Source organism: Protopterus annectens, chromosome 3.part0, assembly GCF_019279795.1.
Source record: "Protopterus annectens isolate FY-2018-M chromosome 3.part0, PAN1.0, whole genome shotgun sequence".
Taxonomy (NCBI): domain Eukaryota; kingdom Metazoa; phylum Chordata; order Ceratodontiformes; family Protopteridae; genus Protopterus; species Protopterus annectens.
The window spans coordinates 315,496,096-315,517,549 of record NC_056731.1 but is presented as its reverse complement, the minus strand read 5'-3'; the positions used below and the strand labels follow the sequence as shown (position 1 = coordinate 315,517,549).

The window sequence follows — 21,454 nt, the reverse complement described above, 5'->3', positions numbered from 1 at the left end:
ATTTTCCCAACTGGTGTGTTTTTAATAAAGCTTGTGCTGTGGTTTGCTGCAGCTTCTAGTACATCCTTTTTGGTTTACTAGTTTGAGTTTTTGCACATTCCCCCAGGTTTTTTTTTTTGTTACTATACCAACAAGGTACTAAAGTTCCAGAGTACATACAAAAAATACTGCTAAGACTTCAAATATGAGGTCACAGTGCCAGAAACCACTTGGATACATAACTATAGAAAAGCTTCAGATAAAAAGGAGGAGGCAAGTCTAAGAAATTCAACTACCTGACGAATCCCTAGCACCAGTGCTCTCAACCATCCATTCAGTTCCACCAGCTAAATCTCTCTCAAGCCATTTTGGATCACTCTGTTCTCAGACTTCCTATTGTAAAACATCCCATATGCCTATTACTTTCTCTGTAGCAGTACTCATCTAAACAAACTACAACTTTTCCTTCCATTTGCACATCAGTATTGCAGCTTCCTGACATTTTTTCTTTTTACTCATGCTCATTCATCAATCTCCTAGTTATGCGAAGGTCATTACCCTCAAATTCATTAACCATCATAAGCACACATATTCTCAAGTCTTGCCTCACAAACCCACCAATCTTCAAACCTTCCTGGTAATCCTATCTTGTGTATTGTCATCCAACTCTAACTGGAATGCCTTACTAAGGTGAATTCTCACTTTTGCATGAATAGCACAATTAAGGATGATTCCCTATGAACACCTCCATACAATGCAAATCTGTATAAAACAGATGCAGTTTAAACTTACCACTGTGCTGGCAGAAGAAAAAACTCTCAAAACTACAGCCCTTTTAGCTCAACTGCCACAGCAAGGAAAAATCAAAGGAATACTATTTCCCTGAACATATATTAGCAGCCATAAAGAATTGTTGGTCGAATATTTACTTTTTTGAAACGGTTAACTGCAACTGTGACAGGCAAATACCTGCACCTACCAGGTGGAATGAATGGACTTTAGCAGGGACACTGACTTGATCCCACACGAGCAGCTGACAGGAAAATGCAAGACGTTTGGGGGTGAGGACCACAGTTAAAGTTGTGTGCAATTCTACACTCTACAGGACAATAAACTGTCCGCAGGAAAACCACTAGAAAGGTGTGTGGTATGGAAAAAGGGTAAAACCTGAGAATAAAGAAGTTAGATAATCCACTACAAACAGAGAAAGGCAGAAAGATATGAGGTTGGTACAAAAGAACACAGAGAAATGTCAAGGGGATAATCCAGAATAGTAAGGAGGGGAAGGAGAGAAGAGATAGCACACTGTAGTAACCAACTTATTTCCTAGACAGAAAACCTGCTTCACACAGTTGCAGAGCCATAGAATGGACTCCACATAAGCATTCAAGGCATAGAGGAAGAAAAAAAAGTGACGGGGAAGGTTAGGAATAAAGGTGGTAAAGAATGCCAAATGCATTTATAAGGAAGTCTAGACATGTTTATTACATCCTTCTGCTGTCAAGCTAATGCAATAAAGCTTGAATTGACAAGTCCCACCTTACAACTTATTCCTGACATCAAAACACCTGGCTGCCCACTGTATAAATTTCTGTGGCAACTCCACATGTTCAATTCCTTTCTGTACTCAATACCCATTCTCAGAGTACAACCTAACCCCAGATGGATGGGACTGACTGATCTGCATGACTAAACAACAGTCCAATGATCAAGCACCATTGATGTACTAGAGAAGCAGCTTGGAACAGAATGACTTCTTGATGGACACCAAAGGCAGGATAGCCAGGTGATGGCTTTAAAATAAAAGATGTTCTGCCCTTGTCCCTCTTTTCAGTACTCATAACATATGAGCTGCGGACAAGAAAGAAGGTTCATAACTCAGCTTTGTAAAAATTCTCTTCTTGCCAAAACACCAGAAGACTCAAAACTGATAAGAGCTGACAGTCTGCCAATTTAGTGGGCAGGAAGGGTATGAACTTCAAAATTCCGTAGCTACGGTCACAAACAGTATTAGATCTGACCCTGCCCCAAAACAGGCATAGCAGTATGTTAATACAGGTGACTATCCATCATCCTAGGACATGTCACCTCTCAAGAATAAACTTTCAGTGCTAACTTCAGTGTAACTTTACTGCATGCCTATGTTGTACTAAAGCTGAACCAATTCTTCTCTTCAGCCCCAATGTACACAGTAACTGTAGCGATGGATATTCACCTCAAAACTAACATACCACCACTTAAATGCTGCAGCACAATACACAAAGAAAAATGTAAAACTGGAGGGAGGTGGGAATGTGCTCCTACTGTACAGACAGAAATAAGGTCCATCATTTACTGTTATTGAAGACTTTCTCCTGTAACTGTACTGTTATCTTCCATAGTCCTGTCTTCATATTCATAACACAGGGTACACAACGAGCCCAGATCTGAATGGAGAGATGAAAAAAATCAGCAAACAAAAGGATAGTATTGCTGGAATGGAATTCATATTCAAGCCTTGGTGAGTACCTTCACAAGGTAGACTTTTTTTTTTTAAACAAAATGTCACCTATATAACTACCACATCCATTCCTTTCTTAAACCTCGACAGCCAGAACAAATGTCAACATCCTACTCACACTTCAAGCCTTGGTGAGTACCTTCACAAGGTAGACTTTTTTTTTTTAAAACAAAATGTCACCTATATAACTACCACATCCATTCCTTTCTTAAACCTCGACAGCCAGAACAAATGTCAACATCCTACTCACACTTTTTAGTTTCTCCAAATCTTTTGGGTTTTCAATACCTTGATGGGAATGGACCCCATTCCTAAGTCAAAGTATGATTAAAGTTCATGAAATTAGTATTGTTTCAATCTTTGATGTCAGCCAAAAGGGCTATTCGCAACACCCACAATGTGCTCAGTAATGACTCCTGCAATTTGTACGGGCTACATGGATTGGTATCGTATCTAAATACAACTGTAGATTCTTTTTCATAAGACCCGTTGCTCCTGCTACTATTGGAACTGCCTGGGTATCTTTCTTCCACACTGCTCTAGTTTCGACCTGCGGATCCTGATATTTTATGACTTTCTCTCTCTCTCTCTACGGAACACACTGTAGTAACTGGGTGTGGTGATTTCAATGATCAATGCTACTTTTGTCTTCTTTTCATGGACCACTATATCCGGTTTACCAGCATCTATCTTTTGAAATGTTGATAATGGGTGATCCCATGTGATATAAAAAAGTTATGTGCTCACCATAACGTTCCATGTTTGTAGTCCATCTCGCCCTTCATTCTTACATATGGGTTCAGAGCCAATCCTTGGCTCCAACTCGGCCTATTACAAAGCTCAAAGTCTCTTAGTTGACTCGAGGCTAGGTAGGTATCCCATAGTGCACTAGTACAATCCCCAGATCTTGTTTGCTGCTAAACTATAGAAAGATAGAAAAAGGTTATCCAGAAAGAATAATGAAAGGTCTCTACCCTACCAAGGGCAACACTATCCTGTCTCAGATTCTTCCAGGACGGGGGTAGGTGGGTGGGTTTGTAAGAATGAAGGGCGAGACAGACTACAAACATGGAACGTTATGGTGAGTTCATAACTTCTTCATGTTCTGTAGTCCTATCTTGACTTCATTCTTACGTATGGGACAGCGTCCCTAGTAACCTTTTTCTCGGGTGGCTCGCAGGAATATACTCCCGAGTACAGTGGAACCAAAGGAGGCTCTACCCCTGGAGGTCAAATCCAGTTTGTAATGAGTAAGATCGGTATGAGGGGTAGCCCAGGTTGCTGCTGCACAAATACTGTCAATTGGAACTCTGGCTTGAAAGGCAGCAGATGTGGACAGGGATCTTGTGGAATGAGCCTTAATCTTGAATGGCAGTCTTTTCCACTGGAGGAGTAATTGAAGGAAATACAATTCGAAATCCTATTAGATAGGGTCACTTTAGAGACTGGCAGACCTATTCTACACTCAGAAAAGGACACAAACAATTGATCTGACTTTCTATGTTCCTTAGTCCTGTGAAGGTAGAACCGTAACTGACTGTGAACATCAAGTTGATGAAATTTGTATTCTGCAGTGTTGGAATGATTAGGGAAAAATACAGGCAGTTTGACAGTTTGGTTCAAATTAGTCTGAGAGGAAACTTTAGGGATAAAGGAAGGATTTGTACGAAGGGAAACTCTGTCTTTGTGGAAAATCAAATAAGAAGGCTTGATTGACGGTGCTTGTAACTGACACCCATCTAGCTGATGTGATAGCTACTAGAAATAAAGTCTTCAACTGACACTAATGTGCGGGCTCAAAAGGCAGGGAAGTTAATTTGGACAGGACGAAATTCAGATCTCAAGGAGGTACAGGTTCCTGAAAGGGAAGTCTCAGCAAAGTAGCACGTTTAAGGAAGGTTTTACATAATCTGTGGGACATCAGATTTGGTTCATGTTGTCCCAAATGAAAGTTAGATATAGCTGCCAATTAGACCCTAATTGTTGTAGCAGCTGACCCCTGATGGAAAAGTTCAGACAAAAATTTTAATACCACAGGGATGGATACTGTGTAAGGATCTACATTTCTTTCTTTAGCCCAGATAGAAACCCTTCTCCATTTGCTAGTTTACAACTTCCTAGTGGAAGGTTTATGTGAAGATGTGAGGATGTGGGTCACAGCAGGTGAAAGATCATGAAGCCTGACTAGGGATAGAAGTGGAGCAGCCACACTGTCAAGTTGAGGGTGTGGAGGCAGGGGTGAAGCGAGCCGGACATGTGTGTCAAGAGGTCTGGCACTGGGTCCAGAGTCCATGGATCGTCTAGTAGATGAGGCCCTACAAAGGGGAAACAAATCTGGCGAGGCTAGTAAGGAGTGATGAGAATAATTTTGTTTCCCAATAATTTTGCTTTCTGTATCACTTTGGATAAGAGCGGAAAGGGAGGGAATGCATAAAGGAGTCCCAGGGGCCAATCGTGAACAAATGCGTCTCTCGGTGACTCCCCCAGAGGGGGGGATAAGGGAGAAAGAGCTGCTGCACTTGGCGTTGATCAGGCTGGCAAAGAGATCGCAGCAAGGCTGTCCCCATTTGCAGAAGATCTGTTCCGCTACTTCCTGATTCAGAGACCACTCATGATGCATCAAGATTGTCCTGCTAAGGTTGTTGGCTATCACACTGGTTGTCCCCGGGATATGCGTTGCTACTAGAAAGCATTGGGAAGATATCGCCCACTTCCAAACACGAAAAGCCTCTCGACAAAGGGGGTAAGATCTGGTTACTCCTTGTTTGTTTAGATACCATACCACTGACATATTGTCTGATTGGATTGCTATCATCCCTAGAGAAAGAAAGTCAAGTGCTTGCAACACTAAAAGCACTGCTCTCATCTCTAGGACATTGATATGTAGGTGAGCCTCATGATCTTGCCATGTGCCTTTGACAGTCCTGCCTAAATAATGTCCCCCACCCTATCTGAGAGGCATCCGTGGTCACAGTAGCAACGGGATGATGAGGGAGGAATGGAGTGCCTGTTGTCAGCTGACTGGGCTGAATCCACCAACGAAGGTCCTTCTTGCAGGACTCTGTTATGAGGATATAGTGGGATAGAGGCAGTTGTTGAAGGGACCACTGGGAAAATAGAAGCCACTGAAGAATTTGCATATGCAATCTGGCAAGTGGGACTAGAGTTATGGTAGAGGCCATGGTCCCCAGAGTTTCAGCAGCGTCTTTGCCTTGACTTTCTGTAGAGGAAGCAAACTGTGAATTTGTTGCCTGAGGTTTTGAAATCTGTCTGCAGGTAAACAAGCTAGCATGGCGTCTATTTCTGCACCTATAAAAGTCACACATTGAGAGGGTGATAAGGCAGACTTTTCCCAATTTATTGTAATCCCCAGCTGTGAACAGAGGTGGATGGTCAAATCTCTGGCTTGTAGGAGTAGGTTGCCTCATAGTGGCAATCAAGAGCCAGTCGTCCAGGTACGGAAACACTTTGAATCCACAACGTCTCAAGTGAGCTGTCACTACCGCCATACATTGGGTGAACACCCTTGGGGCTGTGGTGAGACCAAAGGGCAGAGCACGAAATTGGTAATGACTGGCTCCCAGCCGGAAGTGTAAATGACTCCTTGATGCTCTGTCCATTTTTATATGGTAGTACTCATCTTGGAGGTCTATGAAGCACATCCAATTGTCCTTCCCTAACAGAAGGGGTAGAGACTGCAGTATCACCATCCGGAACTTGGACTTCTTTATGGATTCGTTTAGTTTGCCGAAGTCCAAGATGGGCCTTCAGTCCCCTGTTCATTTTGGCATTAAAAAGAATCTGGACCAAGTTCCGAATCCTATCTGGTCTGCGGAGATGATGGTCTTTGAAAGCAACTTTTGCACTTCTACAGTTTCTTGATCCCTCTGGGTGGAACATCCAGCATTTTTTTGGGATTGTGGGGTGGAAGAGAAAAGGGTATGGAGTATCCTCTAGTGATTATTCTTTGTACCCATTTGTCTTGGGCGATGTTTAGCCAGGCTTCTGGATATAAAGATAAGCAACCTCAGACAGGCTCCAGAGAAGCACAGCTGGGCCCCACATCAGGAGCACTGACAGGGACGGCCTCAAAAGGAATCGCGGCTACCCTGGTTTTGCAGACCCCCCCCCCCTGCCTCTAGGGTGACTTCTACTATTAAGCTCCTCCTCTTCTGCCTCTGAAGGAGGAATCACTCTGTGCATCTGGGGAAAAATCTCTGGGACTTCTTGAACCACATCTCTGACCCCTGGGATATGGTCTAGAAGGGATGGTAAAGCATACTCCCACAGCAGAGAGAGTTTTCCCTTCTTGTTCGCACCTGCTGAGTGTATTTTTTACCTTGGGTCCAAACAGAGAAGAACCGTCAAAGGGGGCATTGGTAAAGATAGACTTGAAAGGCTCCGCAAAATTACATAAGCACATCCAGGAGTGTCTCCTAAAGGAAACTCCCAAACCCGCTGCCCTGCTCGCTCTGTCAGTTGCATAGGAGATCAACCTCATTGAGGAGTTCACGATGGAATTTTAAGGTGGACAACTGAGCAGTCACCTTCTCAGGGACTCCGTCAGTAGATGTACCTTGAAGAGCATCTCCCAACTCCTTGAGGAGATCTACCTGAAACCTAGTAAAATGTGTGAGATAGTTCAGCGATCGGAGGGTAAAAGCCACTGAAGAGAAGATATGCTTCCCGTATCTATCCATCGTTCGCGACTCCTTGTTCGGCACAGATGGACAGATGAAGTCTCCGCTAGCTCCTTCTTAGTGGCCGCCACCACCATGGCATCTGCAGGAACGCCCTTGGACAAAAACTTTTTCTCTTTTGGGGCCTAGAGAAATCTGTTGGGTCTTCTGGGGAGGCTTCACGGCATCAGGAGTTTCCCACACCTTTCGACTAACCAGGTCCAAGAGTTCATCAAAAGGTGGACACACACAAGAAGCTGAAGGTTGATACCCGAAAGCCTTCAGGTACACTGACTTCTCATCAGAAGGGGTGACAGTGGGCCAGCCGCCTCTCTGATTTAGGATCTCTAGAATGTCTACAAAGGAGACAACAGATGACTTGGAGGACCCTTCTGAATCAAGGTCAGTGTCTGAGTTGATAAACTCATCAGGGGACTCTACATGCTTCCTCCTGCATGTCCTCTTCCAAGGGGTCTCAGAAGGGTATTCCGGGGAGGTCTCGGAAGACTGGGGGCCACCCAACAGGGGCTCATGAGGCTGCAGGTCTCTGCTGCCAAGGAAGAGAAAAGGTGCTGAGACAGAGTTTGGTGCTTGGGGGGGGGGGGTATCGGTACCTTTGCATGGAGCTGATGACGGAGACAGCAATCTCATCATCTCAAATGCTGACCTCTCTGGCTCCGAAGACAGCCCTGGTTCCGAGGAAACGGAGGTAGTACTCTGCTACAGAGCGACCGGCTCCAAGGAGGATGTAGGGTCCGAGCTCACCCTAGCCGACACACCGAGAGGGAGATTCAGCACCGAAGAGGTTCGGGTCCAAGTGTCCCTGTCAGGGCTGACCGGTGAGCTTCGGCTCCTAGACACCATGGATGGCACCAAAGGTGTCGGAGCGGAACTCTGCTCTGAGACAGCCACAAGAGGAGCTAGAACCGAGGGTTCCATAAGTGGCACCAAAATCTCCAGCTCCGAAGGCCTGATTCGACTCAGAGGAGGAACCCTAACAGGGAGAATGGACTCAGATGGCACCGGAACCGACTGGGTCGGAGCAAACAACAATTTGGTTAAAGCAGACTACTTTAAGAGTCTAAGCACTACTTTCTCCACATCATCTTCTGACAGGCTCTTTGAGGATCTGGATGACAGAGTAGGCAATCTGGATCTCTGAAAAATGGGAAATAAGGTTGCGTAGACCGGCAAAAGATCTCTGGACCAGTTCTGATGCAATTTTTCAGTGGTCAGCTCCGAAAGGCTTGGGGCCAACACTGCAGTATCAGCATCAACCACCTAGACTGGCTCCAAGGACAGTGGAGCCGTGGAGGTAGAAGCATCATCTAGTTTCAATGTTTTTGGAGGAGGCTCAGACAAAACAGTCGGCGCCGGAGAATGTCTCTTGGCCTACTTGACCTTCTCTTTCCTATAAGAATGGGACTTTGATGATGATGAAGAGCTTGCCAAGTCTTCCTCGAAGGAAGGCTTGAGGAGACCTTTCAGAATTGACTTCATTTGCTCCTGGAGAACTCTGGAGCTAAAGGACTAACAAAAGGAACAAGTTTCCTGCATGCAAATGGCTCCGAGGCAATAAACGGAATTACTGTGGCCATCTGTAATTGACATCTTTTGGGAGCACTTTATGCATTTTTTAAAATCAAAGGTTTGTGGTCTTTGGACTCTTTAGACATGGCTGTAAGAGCTCTATAAACAGTAAGAAGTAAGACAAGGTCCTCTAATTTAAACGGGCCTCGCCCTAAGACAGGTACACACCAAACACAGAGGACTAGGTCCTCTAACTTAAACAGGCCTAGCCCTAACAAACCACACACAGAAAAGAGAAACCAAAGAGGACTAGGTCCTGTAACTAGGTCCTGTAACTTAAACGGACCTAGCTGGAAAGGAGGCAGAAGCGAAGCCGGAGAAAACCAGACTCTTAAGCAGCAGGCAGAGTATGAGACAAACACTGCACACAATTATTAATCTATAAAATTGTGAAAACAAGGCCCTAATACAAACACGGACCTACGGAAATATAAACTGCGTCAAAAACTAGCACAAAACAGTGCACACAAATATTAAGGTATGAAATGTGAAAAACAAGGTCCTAACAAACACAAACCTACGTAAATATTAACTGCATCAGAAAACTAGCATACAGGATACCACACAGAGAACAACAAGGGCCCAACGGCCAACAAGTTCTCAAAAACTAAGTAAACAGCAAAAACCGTTCTAAACACAGTAGGATAACTAACACTAATATTAAGTATAACTAGCTAAAAGTATCAAGAAATATAAGCAAATGTGAATAAAGAAAAAATTTTGAACTTCGCCACGGCCAAGCAGGAAGCACTTCTAAACTCGTAAACACAGCAAACGAGATCTGGGGATTGTACTAGTGCACTATGGGATACCTACCTAGCCACGAGCCAACTAAGAGACTGAACTTTGTAATAGGTAGAGTCAGAGCTGAGGTCCAGCGCTGAACCCATATGCAAGAATGAAGGCGAGATAGGACTACAGAACATCTTCATTTTCTATGATGCTTTGTTGCTTGTTTCCAGTGTTTTTCAGCCATATCAATACCAAATCCCCAGTAAAACAGTCTTGCCACATTATTATGCCTTTCAGTATATAGTCCTTCTGCCATTAGTATATCAAACCAGCAACAAGGTGTGCAACTGTTTCCAGTACAGTTTTACAAAACCTAAAATTGTCTTTCGCCCAAATGTTCAATGGACTTTGTAACTCACTGTGTATGTAAGCCCACTATCTTGGGCCGCCAATAATAATCTTTCATCTCTTGGTTTGAATTCGCCTTTCCTTAACCATTCTTGCATTCGTTCCAGATCAACATGATGTTCTGCCAGAAGTTTTCTCTACTTGCAACTATATTTACATATTTTCCACATTTCTTGCCTTCTTATCTGATCCTTCACCTTACAATCTTTCTTTTGTTTTTCTGGCACATTCAGTTGCTACCTGATTTTTTATCTCATTCTGGTTTGATTTCCATTCCTGCTCGACACCAATATGCTTCTGTTAGATTAAGCAGAGAAGGCATCTTACATTTATTCTCATGTTTCAAAACTTTCAAGACATTTGGGTCTTGTGAGGTCTGCAGATATGCTTGGAGTACCACTATTGCAGATCTATACTTGTAATCAGTTTCAAGGACGCCCATCCCTCCATCGGAACAGGGAATATATAATCTTGGCATACACTGATTTTTATAAATCATATGATGAGCATGAAGCATACTTTTTTTGTTCACCTATCCAATCTATCAAACACATTTTGGGGACAGTCAATCACTCCAAAACTGCAAGTTAGGACAAAAAGAGCGGTTTTACAGCCTGGATTTTGTTCCTAGATACCAATGTTTTCAGGATTAATTTAGGTCTTCTAAAGTTTTCCTTACCAAGTTTTATTCACATTTGTTCATGTTTTATTGTTAAACCTTCTTAAATTCCCAAATATTTATACACTCCCTCTTGCTTAAGTTTTTTTATATCACATTCTTGTCCCAAAGTATATTTTATATATAAAGCATATCTTCTTAAATGTATATATGGAAACAAACATTTATAAACTCTTAATTCAATTGTGAAATATCTTGCAATGTTCTACCACATTCTTATCTACTCTAACTGTATATTTTGTACACTTGTAATTTCAACCAAAAGGGGCAATATCCTCTCACTGTATACTAACTGCTGAAAGTCTACAATCTGTATGCTACTACTCTGTAATGCATCTCTTGTAAATTTATTCTCTGTAAACTTATGGAATTTTTCTTCCCAGGACTCCGGTGAAAAGGGACAATTGTCCAGTAGGACTATCCTGGCAAACAAATGTTAAATTAAGTGATGCTTTCCTGGTGCTGCAGTTTTCCTGCTTTAAAGGCTGCTTTTGCACATTTATCAAGACCAAATGACATTCTTATATCATCTGAAAAACCTGCAGCTGTGCTTTCAGTTCATCTGATGAGCTACACAGTTTAAAATTATGACAAAGAGAAGATGAGAAGTCTTTACACTTTTTCTAGGAGCCAAATTACAGCCATGGCCTAAGCTGTAAAGTAAACGGGCTTAATGGGTTTAAAGGCAAGGCAAAATAGCAATGGTGACAGTCACCCTGGAATATCCACCTTTGAATCTTTATCCCTTGGATAATAATTTGTCCCTTATCATGGCTTAATAGCCATGGTCTGCCACTGTTTTCATGGTCACTGTAATGTAGTCGAGCAGTGTAGGGTGTATCTTATACGTTTAAGTACTCTTATCCATGAATGTGGGATACTACCAAATGTTTTTTGCAGTCAATCCATGCCATACTCGGATTCTTCCTCTTTTTGCAGTTCTCCACTATGACTAACAAATAATCCTTTGTGCCACAGGACTTTTTATTGCCCTTTTGTTCTACTGTCATAATTGAGTTTTCTAAAAGGCTATAAACTCTGTCAGCATCAATTCCCGTGTATAGTTTATATGTCGTTGGAAAGCAAGATATTGGTCTACAATTTTTAGGGTAGCTTGCAGGTTTACTGAAGTAGGAGCAATGTCTTTCCTGTTAACCAGGCTGGTGTCTGTTCGGAGTGTGCATATAAATAGTTCTTCCTCATGGCTAAATCTTCGTGCAAAGATAATACTTTTAACGAAATGTTAGGTACTGCATCTGGGTCTGGGGTTTTCCAATTAGAGGCTTTTCTTAACTTATTTTCAATCTGTCTGGCTGTTACTTCATCCTATTCCATTATCCTGTACATTTAAACTTCTTATTCTTTCTTCTACTACTTCTATCCATTTAGCATTATGTTCCACAGGATCTTCATAGACACTTCTACAAAATGTATCTATTTCTTTTTGGCAGTTTTTCCACCTGTGCTGAAAATTTTAGCTCATTTGCGATGGTGCATGACAGATCCTGGTCTGTTCCAATACTGTGCATTGCTTTTATTACATATATTTTTGTTGATCTATTCCCTTTCTACAGTCTAAAAGTGACACTTCTTGTCTTAACTTTATAGTTTTCTCTATCTGATATTTCTGTGATGGTATTAGATTTCTCCCCTTCCTTTCCATCATGACCCTGTGTTCTTGTGGTAGAACTTTATCAGTTATTAATTTAGCTGCACAGTAACACATCCTGTTTACTTCTGTTATATTGCATGGATCTCTATGAACAGTCCTAATTACTGTATTCATTTGTTTTATCAGACTTCTGACTTTTGGGGCTTTATTGACCTTCTGCAGTCTATTTTGTTAATTGATCTTAATATATCTATATTAAATCAAGCAGCTCATTTTCTTCCAAACTGAGGTTACATCCCTTATTTTCCACTTCCTGCGGGCATTCCATTGAAAGTTCTACAGCATCTTCCTGTGCCAACCATTGCTCTGTCATAGAAACTCACTGGCCTATCACTAACATTGACTGCATCAGTTTCCTGTTCCTTCCCTTGCTGTCTAGCTTCAAGGGAATGCTTATACTGGTTTCCTGTGAAGACTGCAAAATATCTTCATATGGCACCTGACCAATTCCTTCCTGTTCCACTAGTTTCCCTTTAATTTGAATATCCAGTACTCTATCCTGTTGTGGTGCTTTCTGAATTAGATTTTTTTGTACTACTTTAAACTTCTCCATTACTAATCTCCTCTTTTTCTTATTTTTTGTATTGTAAAGTTTCCCATGTCTGGATTTCTTTACCTGTATTTCTCTTTCAAGTTATCTTTGGTGCTGCTCTTTTTGTATTGGTTAGTTTTGCTTTCCCCTTTGCATAAATAGTTACACCATATTAAATTCCCATGTCCACATTTCTTCTTCAGATGTCTCCTGATCCTCTTGCTACTCCTTTACATTGGGGACTTACTCCATCAGGCTGTGATGTAACCTAGCTAGACCTTCCACACCAAATCCTTCACTTCGCAGGCACTCCATAACTAACTTCTATCTTTTTTTTTTTTTTAAAGCTTCTGCTTTACTAATCTTCTTTTCTACATTCCATCTTTGTGATGATTTTTTTATTGGGAAATGTTCCATATCCAGATGCCTTTGCCTGCATTTCTCTTCGAATATCTTTGGAGCTGCCTTCTTTATTTTGATTAATTTGGCCTTCTCCTTTGCACAAACATTGTACCATATCAAATCTCTCTTTCACCCCCATGTCCATATTTCTTTTCTTCTTCTTTTGGCTGCTCCCGTTAGGGGTCACCACAGCAGATCAACTGTTTCCATTTCTTCCTGTCCTCTGCATCTTGCTCTGTCACACCAACCACCTGCATGTCCTCTCTCACCATATCCATAAACCTTATCTTAGGCCTCCCTCTTTTCCTGTTACCTGGCAGCTTCATCCTTATCTTTTTCCCAATATACTCTGCATCCCTACTCAGCACATGTCCAACCAACGTAATCTTGCCTCTCTGGCTTTGTCTCCAAACCTTCCAACCTGGGCTGACCCTGTAATATACTTATTCCTAATCCTGTCCATGCTCGTCACACCCAGTGCAAATCTTAACATCTTCAACTCTGCCACGTCAAGCTCTGACTCCTGCCTATTTGTCAATGCCACTGTCTCCAACCCATATAACATAGCTGGTCTCACTACCCTCTTGTAGACCTTCCCTTTCACTCTTACTGGTACTAGTCTGTCACAAATCACTCCTGACACACTTCTCCACCCACTCCATCCTGCCTGTACTCTCTTCTTCACCTCTCTTCCACACTCACCATTGCTCTGAACTGTCGATCCCAAGTACTTAAACTCATCCACCTTCCCCACCTCTACTCCCTGCATCCTCACCATTCCTCTATCCTCCCTCTCATTCACACACATCTATTCTTAGTCCTGCTGACCTTCATTCCTCTTCTATCGAGAGCATATTTCCACATCTCTAGGGTCGTCTCCACCTGTTCCCTGCTCTCACTACAGATCACAATGTCATCTGCAAACATCATAGTCCACGGGGACTTCTGTCTGATCTCATCTGTCAACCTGTCCATCACCATTGCAAATAAGAAAGGGCTCAGAGCTGATCCTTGATGTAATCCCACCTCCACCTTAAACGCATCCGTCACTCCCACCGCAGACCTCACCGCTGTCACACTACCCTCGTACATATCCTGTACCACTCTTACATACTTCTCTGACACTACAGACTTCCTCATACAATACCACAACTCCTCTCTAGGCATCCTGTCATATACTTTCTCTAAATTCACAAAGACACAATGCAACTTCTCCATCAACACACTCAGAGCAAACATCGCATCTGTAGTTCTCTTTCCTGGCATAAAATCATAATGCTGATCACTAATCACCACCTCCCTTCTTAACCTAGCTTCCACTACTCTTTCCCATAACTTCATGCTGTGACCAGTTTAATCCTTCTGTAGTTACTACAGCTCTGCACATCACCCTTATTCTTAAAAATTGGTACCAAAAAACTTTCTCCATTCCTCAGGCATCCTCTCACTTTACAAGATTTCATTAAACAATCTAGTTAAAAACTCCACTGCCATTTCACCTAAACACCTCCATGCTTCCATAGGTATGTCATCTGGACCAACAGCCTTTCCGTTCTTCATCCTCTTCATAGCTATCCTTACTTCCTCCTTGCTAATCCACTGCACTTCATGATTCACTATCCGCACATCATCCAAACTTCTCTCCCTCTCATTCTCTTCATATTTCTTTTATACTTTTCAAATATCTCTAGGTTTTGCTGTTTATATTTTCACACTTCCTCAGATGCTTCGTTTTCCAAACTGATCAAAGCTTCTTGATCCATATACTGTTTTTCACAAATCTGTTATATTAATGAACACAAATTTTCATTTGAAGCTTCTGATAGTTTTTCCTGTAGAAGTATTTCTCTTTTCTCTAATTTCCTCTAACTTCCTCTAACTTCTCTCTATTCACACTTTAATTTCTCCAAAACTTTTGGGTTTCTAAAACTATGTCGGGAATGGACCTCATTCTTAAGTCATAGTATGATTAAAGTTCATGAAATAAGTATTGTTTCAATCTCTGAGGTCAACCAAAAGTGCTCTTCGCAGCAACCGCAATATGCTCAGTAATGACTCCTGCAATTCGTATGGGGTTACATGGATTGGTAGCATATCTAAATATGATTGTAGATTCTTTTTTACAAGACCAGTTGCTCCTACTATTGGAACTGTCTGGGTATCTTTCTTCCACATTGTTCTCATTTCTGCCTGAAAATCCTGATATTTTATGACTCTGTCTCTGCACGCAAGACACTGTAGTCACTGGGTGTGGCGATTTCAATGAGAAATGCTACTTTTGTCTTCTTTTCTTGGATCACAATATCCGTTTTTTAGCACCTATCTTTTGAACTGTTGGTAATGGGTGATCCTACATGTGGTAGACTTCATTTTCTATGATGCTTTGTGGCTCCTGTTTCCAGCGTTTTTCAACCACTTCAATACCATAATGTTTGCACAATCCCCAATGCAACAGTCTTTCTATACTGTTATGCCTATCAACAAACAGTCGTTCTGCCATTAGTATGTCACAACCAGCAACGAGGAGTGCAACTGTTTCTAATTCAGTTTTACAAAACCTACATTTGTCCGTTTCTCCCACATGTTCAATGGACTTTGTAAACAGTGTGTACAGCCCACTATCTTCGTCTGCCAACAATAATAATAATGTGGTGGTCTAAATGTAATGGAAGACCACAAACCCTGAACTAACCAGATTTCCAGGAGAGGTAATCATCTTATCTGAGGATTCCATTATCAAAAATGGAGACAGGAACAGAAAAAAAGTCTGTCCTAGTTCCCTCATACTGATGAGAGACAGTACAGGAAATTACACATTTGAGAGAGGACACAACCGAAACTCAAGAGAATGCCAAGATAAAGGTGAACTCTCCTCGTAAGCATTATGGATCATCAAGATACCAGCTGCCCTATAACTCAGCACATGAGTTAACCAGTATTTTTTATAGTATACAGCAATTTTTAAATGTTGCCTTCCCCGCGGCATTATCTGGTAACCGTTTACAATGTACAGCTGCCAGAATTCACATACCAATTGGTTAAGCAGGGAATGGTTAGGTTCTGAACTTTGAACAGTTTCTCCTGAGAAACGCCCTGAATCAGGCAATTGTTCAGAGAGGCTAGGATTAAGACTGCCAGAGCCTGAAATGAACCAAAGCAAGAGGTAAGCATTACTGGGGCGGTGGAAAGACCAAAAGGCAGGAAGATGAACTGGTTGGGGACTCTGCCAAAAAGCCCAGAAATTTCGTGACCTCCAAAGTGTGCACATACAGGAGGTAAACACCCTTCACATCCAGTATCAACATTAATGCTTCAAGCAATGGAAAGTATACAAGAAATTAGGAGTGAGCACCTTGAACATTTCACAAGAAAAAAGTTCCAGTTTGAAAGTTCCAAGATGGGTATCCAAGGTCCAGCTTTACTTGGGACCAGGAAAGAATGGATTAATGTACGGTTTGTTCTCCTAGAGAATCCTTTGTATGGTAAGGGATGCCAGCAGCTGACCTAGTACTATGACTTCTACTATAACGTGGGGGATTGGATGTATTCCATTAAACAGTAAAAGACCATCTTGCATATCAACACAACTGGCTCAATCATGTATTATGTCTATGGTAACAGGAAACCAATGGAAATTCAACAGTCTTCCTCACAGGCAGTGTAGTCATTGCTGCAGGTGCAGTATTATTGTTTGGCAAGATATTCAATGCCCACCCCCTTCCCGCAAACAGATTTTGCATATTCTGCCCTTTGGATCCTTCCACATCTTGGTTTAAAAGTAGCCATATGGTCAGACATCATCTATTCTTTCTTGCCCCCATCTGAAAAGTTTACACAGACTACAATAAAGGAGATATGTCTGGGAAAGAATTCTACGAGATACAGTATACAGCACTAACAAACCTCTCGACCTTTCTAAATTAGTTAAGACGAGGGGAGAGTAAGCAGACCTCTTATTTTAGTCCCCATCTCAGTGGTCAAGAAGGGATGGGGTAAACTGGAGTGCAACAGTGACTACAATCTAACATCTACAATTTTGGCAAATTGACAACTCAGCTATACTATGCTCCAAGTCACTGCTGCAGTTTTGCAGTTATAACTTCTGGGAAAAAGCTCAAAAGCTTACACATCTACCCTTTGCACGGTTATCACACCAGAGGACAAACAGGGCAAAATGATCTTTACAACTGATACGTTAAACCCTGCTCTAGCCCTAGATGACACATCTAGCCTATAATGCTCAGAAAAGGTGTGGACTGAGCACCAGGGAGCAGCTTCCAAGATATCTTTTGTAGTCACTCCTTTTAAGAAAGCAGAGGTAATCCAACACTTGTCCATCTACCTACTTAACTGAATAAACTACCCAATACTTCAACAAGGTGTACAATTCTTCCCACATGGAAAGCATTGGGGGGAGGGTCTCCTAGATCTGATAATTAAAGTTACTTTCTGTACCACTCATTTGTACTCTGTTCCTTTTAAGATAGGCCACAGTTGTGGCTGTGCTCCTGGCAAAATGAGATCTTACCTCACCTGGTAACAGTTTGCATGAAACTTCTGGAGGATACAGTGGGAGACTGATTTGAAGAGAACAACCCCTTTTTATTTTCTCCAGAAGTTACAAAGAGCTGATCAGGCCAGGCATTCTGTCTGAAAACCTGGAGAATGAATTATGCCTCTTTTGTTTGCAGTTTTGTAATTTGGCAGTGGGTGAGGGGTGCTGAATGGCCTGGTTCAGTGCAATGTCTGTCACAACTTATGGCATGAATGAAGGCTGGTGCACAACTTGAACATCTGTGCAGACCAAGATGAGTTTCTTACACAAAAGTGTCTTTAAACCAGAAACTCTTCTGGCCAAAAGTGACTGCCACACCAGGAAAAGGTCTTCCTCAAAAAGTATTTATGTGGGCTGTTACTGTTGAATCCAAGGGTGTTAGCGCCCGTTTCTCAATCATACAATTCACATCCCAGGGCAGTACAACTGCCCTCTTTGCAGACCTGAAATAGATCCCTCCCACCTTGAGGAAGTGACTTTACTACTCTCTTAAGGGAGAGTGGAGATCCAGAAGTGAACATGCCACTATAGTAGAAGGGTGGACCTTCACAGAGATAAAGACTCTATATGAAAACTGTTGGGTATTGTACAACCACTGGTACCTCTGCTTCTGTATTTATGATTTGATCCCGCACTTTGGCACCACAGGGAGAATCTTTTCCATTCTGCCAAGTATTCTTTCCAAGTGCTTCATTTCCTAGTTTCTTTCATAACACACTGCTAACTAAAAGTGAACAAAGGGTAACAGCATTACATCTTCCAGACTCTTACAGTGGAAGTCAAAAGCCAATGTGTTATAATGTCCACCTGTTTGGGTAACCGTCATCTTCCCTGGTCATTAACAGAAAGATTAATTGCTAACTTGGCCAAAGAGGTGCAATCAGAGTTTTTGGCAGTTCTACCACTTCCTGGATTACCCCCGACAAAACCAGGGGGAGAAGATACCTTGCACCTCCAGCTGGAGACTGTGTTCACTGTCCATGCCTTCAAATGCAGAAATCTGGAACAGAACATTTTGATCTTGCAGTTCTTGGGGATGCAACAGAGAGATCTGAATGCCCATAATGGTCAGTATCAAGAAAATGTGCCTGTACAATGCCATTCGTGGAGGTTTCAAGAGGTTCTGCTTATTAGACTTATTAGTTTGCTCTTTTTGGGGATGTACACAAATAAGATTTTGATTTATGGTCGTCTCATAGGTCTAACACCATCCTACACAGTTTAGAGAATTCTGCACATAACTGTACGGTTATCCTCGACTACACACAGGATGCCAGAGACCAAAATGTACTTCAGTGCTTGAAGGGCATACTGAACTGCAAAAGCATCTCCTTCAAGTTTGTGGAATCTACTAAGTCTTGGACCACGTGTGTCTTGCATGTTCAGAAGCTGAAAATATTCTCATCCCAAGCCAACTCTTTACCAAATTTTGTTGGAGTCTGGGGAAAGAAGGCCATTTCCCTGCTCCCTGACAGATGTGATCCAACAGCTCAATTCATTTTTCAGGCAAGATTAAGCTGGGAGGAAGTTTCCTAATGAATGCTGTGGGTGAATACATTTGGCATACTGTAGTGTTTCAGTTGGGCAATATGGGATATTTATATATTTATATATATATATATATATATATATATATATATATATATATATATTTTATATATATATATATATATATATATATATATATATATATATATGTATATATATATATATATATAGGTCTCGGACGTTTGCTCGAATGAGTAAACATCTGAAACCCAAACAGCCAGGCATACTAACACGAAAAGTGCTTTTCACCGAAGAAGCACTTGCGCGTTAAGTATGCCTGTTGCCCAGTCCGTACAACAGTGGGGGTAGGGGAAAAATCCATTTACCCCACTGTAGTGCGGTCTTGGAGGGAGAATATTAAAGTAGGGGAGTGTGGGGGGCAGCCCCCCTGCTCAAACATTAAATGCAGTTTTTTTTTCTTTTTTTAACTTGTTTAACTAAAGTGCTTTTTCGATAAAAGCGCTATCGTCAGTGTGTTCGGTTGTTAAAGATTCCGACGTTTCCTCATTCGAGCAAACATCCTAGATCCATATACCTATATATATAAATATATATAAAACAAAAAAATATTCTTGTTCTCCTAACTTTCCTGGCTAGTTTGTTCCAGTGATCAGATTTTGCTGATCCCTGGGCTTTGTCTTGGTTCCTGTACTTCTCCATTTTCTTTGTTTGGTTGGGGGAAGTTACTTTACTCACAAGTGGGAGTGGGGAGTACTGAGCTGCCCGATTGTCCTCAGAGGAGTGGTTTAAGTCAGTAACTTGTAGTTCAGTGGCCATTTTGGGTCATTTCCTGCCTTTTCCAGCCCCCTGCTATAAAGCACGGTTTGGCAGGCTTTTCTGGCTGTAGAGAACTCAGCACAGCTCCTCGTGGAATCCAGCAGAGTTCCTAGAGCAGCAGAGAAAGGAAAAAGCAACTTTCCAGATTTTAAATATTTTTTCTTGCATTTTTCGACCATTTGTGTTATTCAACGACTGTTTCTGTCTATTTTATAGTGGTAATACCTGTTTTTCCTGTTTTTATAAGCTTTAATTGTTGGTTGCACTTCTTAGTTTGAGTTTGCTTAAAAGTTAAACTACAGGCTAATACACTCAAGTGTACTAGCTTTTGATAGCATTTAATCGAAAAGCAAAGCATTTATTGTGTTTTCTGTTCTGTCTGTGAAAAAAATTTGAAAAAAAAAAAAAATATTCTTGTTCTCCTAACTTTCCTGGCTAGTTTGTTCCAGTGATCAGATTTTGCTGATCCCTGGGCTTTGTCTTGGTTCCTGTACTTCTCCATTTTCTTTGTTTGGTCAGGGGGAAGTTTCTTTACTCACCAGTGGGAGTGGGGAGTACTGAGCTGCCCGTCTGTCCTCAGAGGAGTGGTTTAAGACAGTAACTTGTTGCCACTAGAGCAGCATCGGGCAGCGCCGGTTTAACAAGGTTATACTTTTTCTGGCTCCAAAAAGTCTGTTCTTCATTTTTCCCTTAGAACTGCTCTACTAGTAACCTAAACAGTATATCCCTTGACTAAAAAGTGCAGCACTTGTTCCTAAAAGTTTTTTTTTTTTTCCCCTCAAAAAAAAAAAAAAAAAAAAAAAGCTCACCACTTGTCACTTCTATATTATACAAAGTCCCTTACTTGCGAAACCCCCCCAGGAGTACCCACCTCCTTACTAAGTCCTCTCTTATTCAGTCTCATACCTAACTTCTTAATTTTTCTAGCATGTCGAAGGCCAGATGCTGGCGTCCTCTCCTGCCCAGTTGGTGAATCTGGGAATATTGAGGCAATGTTACAATTGCATCATGTACACAGACGACCCTCTCCTCCTCCCACATAACACAAATACTTGCGAGAGATGCAGCTATTTAGCCAAACTGGAGGCTGAGCTCTCTCAACTCAGGACTGGCAAGACGAGACAGGAGGAGAAGGCAACTACACACACCACAACACCAGCCTCACATAATGCTACCACACCAATGAATTAAACACAAACACACAAAGACATACTCGGAGGCTCTGAGTAAAAATTTACCTAAACAGCAGAGGCCTCCAAAGCAGACACCCAAACAACTGCTACCTCAAGACACCCCACAAGCAACACATAAACCACAAAATCAGTGTGCAAAGCAGTCACAGCCCTTAAGGCCAAATACAACACCAAACATACTTGTAATAGGTGACTCCACAGTCAGACA

At 41.8% G+C, this 21,454-nt stretch overlaps 1 protein-coding gene across 1 annotated transcript in view; it reads right to left on the bottom strand.

Moving 5' to 3' along the window:
• Positions 1-21,454, bottom strand: part of DNAJB6 (DnaJ heat shock protein family (Hsp40) member B6) — a 982,130-nt gene that overhangs the window by 956,352 nt on the left and 4,324 nt on the right. The window lies entirely within an intron of this gene.